At 47.7% G+C, this 2,490-nt stretch overlaps 1 long non-coding RNA gene across 1 annotated transcript; it reads right to left on the reverse strand.

Annotated features, from left to right (window-relative positions):
* Positions 1–929: 929 nt before the first annotated feature.
* On the reverse strand, positions 930–1,745 carry LOC130520213 (uncharacterized). Its single transcript, XR_008948713.1, has 4 exons — positions 1,662–1,745; positions 1,487–1,564; positions 1,158–1,212; positions 930–1,060 (listed from the first exon to the last, which is right to left on the reverse strand). It is a non-coding gene; the product is annotated as an uncharacterized LOC130520213 (long non-coding RNA).
* Between the last annotated feature and the right edge of the window lie 745 nt (positions 1,746–2,490).

A 2,490-nucleotide genomic window follows, 5' to 3' on the forward strand; every position in this document is an offset into this window, starting at 1 on the left:
TGCTGGGGGTGCTGTCCCGTGGACAGCTCTGGCCTGGGTGGTTAGGGGGCTCTGTGCTTTGGTGTGGGCCTCCGGTCTGTCCGGGTCGGGGTGGTCTTTGTGGCGGTACCACCTGTGGCCACGGACCGTGACCTCCCTCGGCCTGGTGGGCCTCCAAAGGTGGCGTCTCCTTCGCCTCAGGTCTCGGTGCCCAGCCATGTCTCAGCTTGTTTGTGTGTGTGTTTGATTTTGTGTATGCATGTGTGTGTGTGTGTATCTGTGTGTGTGTCCTTTTTCTTGATTCTCTTGTTTCTCTTTGTTGTTTTTATCCTTTGTGAGGCACTTTGTGCTACCCAGTGTATGAAAAGTGCCATATAAATAAAGATTGAATTGCATTGAAAATCACTTATGTGTAATAACTATAATCAGTTAATCAAGGATGAGACAAATGTTATTCATTGACCTTCCTTTCCTGAATCCTCATTGGTCTTTATCCAATGATCTCATTATGGTTCCTGGATCATTACAAAGACAGGTGAACCAGCATTTAGTTGGGAGAGTGGAGCTTCCGTTGGCTAACGTATTGCGTCCTAACCCTCCTGCCCATATTAATGATCATATTCCTCGTGGCAACAATATATCACTCCAATTTATTAACTAACCCTCAACCAAAACATGGGCTTGGGTTCATTTGAAAGACTGACTCACTGCATCACCCATCTGGACTGAAGGACACAATAGCCACTTTTGCTAACCCTTTTGCCAGGTCACATTCAGCTCCTGTCTGAGTCCTCTAAATGAGCCTGGATCCATGCGTTGACCATCAGGATTCAGCATTTGTTCTTTATTTTTGAATCTGCTAGTAAATGATCAGATGAAGACCAGACGATGATGCAACTGTTTATTTATAGCTGTCAATCAAACAAATCATCAGCTTCAAAATCACCATGGCAACAACAGAAGTAAAGCTTGATAGATTCACTGGTAGAAGGCATCAACTGCTGCTGGTGATGATGATGATGATGATGATAGAAGACTTGTTTCAGCTGTGTTGTCCTCTGTTGTCATGACAACTCAGCTGCTGGATAACATGAAGTTTGGAAGAGCATCAAATATTCACGTTAGAGTGAACAAAACAGATGAACTTAATAAACTGAAAGACAAAAGTAAAGTCCAACCTTTGACAGCTGTCATGGAGAGAAAACCTTCATCCACATACTGGCGGGCAGAGTTCTGAAGAAAAGGGTATCACACGTCAGTCAGGTGCTTCTAAATGCTTCTGATTAAACCTTTAATAATGCTGTTGTGTTCTTGTCTTTGACTCAGGAGATCATCTGATTTAAAGACTGTCTGTGTCAAATATATGGACATTCTCCAGATGAAAAGAGAAAAGAAAGTAAATGTGCGTCCCCTGGAAACTGTCGGACTTGGTCCTCTTCTACTGCCCCTGCTGACGAGCAGCAAATAGAGCTGAGAGACACTTTTCTCTCTGAGGCTTCTGACTTACCGCTGGCCTCTCCAGATTCATCAACTGGATGATCATTTGTCCCCTCCACATGATGAAGATCGCTGCCTTCAGCTTCATCTGCACAACACCTTCAGAGGGGAGATTTTCTTCATCCTGGCACATTTGAATCCCTCTGAATTCTTCTAGACTGCAGATTAAAGGCAGCTTTCTTTACCCAGTGGCTGACTGGAGGTCTGACAGACAGCTGAATCAGGTGGGTGGCTGGCTGGCTGGCTGACTGACTGACTGGCTGGCTGACTGGCTGCAGAGTCTGCATTACTGCGGACACCGCACCAATCCACCTGTCGATCTCCTGCTCCATTCTTCCCTCACTCGTGAACAAGACCCCAAGGTATTTGAACGCCTCCACTTGGGGCAGGATCTCCTCCTTGACCCGGAGAAGACACTCCACCTTATTCCGTTTGAAAACCATGGCCTCGGATTTGGAGGTGCTGATTTTCATCCCAGCCGCTTCACAAACCGATCCAGTGATCATTGGAGGTCACGGGCCGATGACGCCAACAGGACCACATCATCTGCAAAGAGCAAAGACGCGATCCTGAGGTCACCAAGCCGGACCCCCTCAACACCATGACTGCACCTAGAAATTCTGTCCATAAAAGTTATGAACAGAATCACTGACAAAGGGCAGCCATGGCGGAGACCAACCCTCACCGGAAACAAGTTCGACTTACTGCCAGCAATGTGGACCAAACTCTGACACCAATCGTACAGGGAGTGGACGGTGTGTATCAGGGGGCCCGGCACCCCATACTCTTGAAGGACCCATAGGACCCCCCGAGGGACACGGTTGAATGCCTTCGCCAAGTCCACAAAACACATGTGGACTGGTTGGGCAAACTCCCATGCACCCTCAAAGACCCTGCTGAGGGTGTAGAGCTGGTTCACTGTTCCATGCCCAGGACGAAAACCACATTGCTCCTCCTGAATCCGAAGTTCGACTATCTGGCGGACCCTCCTCTCCAGTACCCCTGAATAGACCT

This window comes from Takifugu flavidus, unplaced genomic scaffold (assembly GCF_003711565.1).
Source record: "Takifugu flavidus isolate HTHZ2018 unplaced genomic scaffold, ASM371156v2 ctg305, whole genome shotgun sequence".
In the NCBI taxonomy this organism is placed as follows: Eukaryota; Metazoa; Chordata; class Actinopteri; order Tetraodontiformes; family Tetraodontidae; genus Takifugu; species Takifugu flavidus.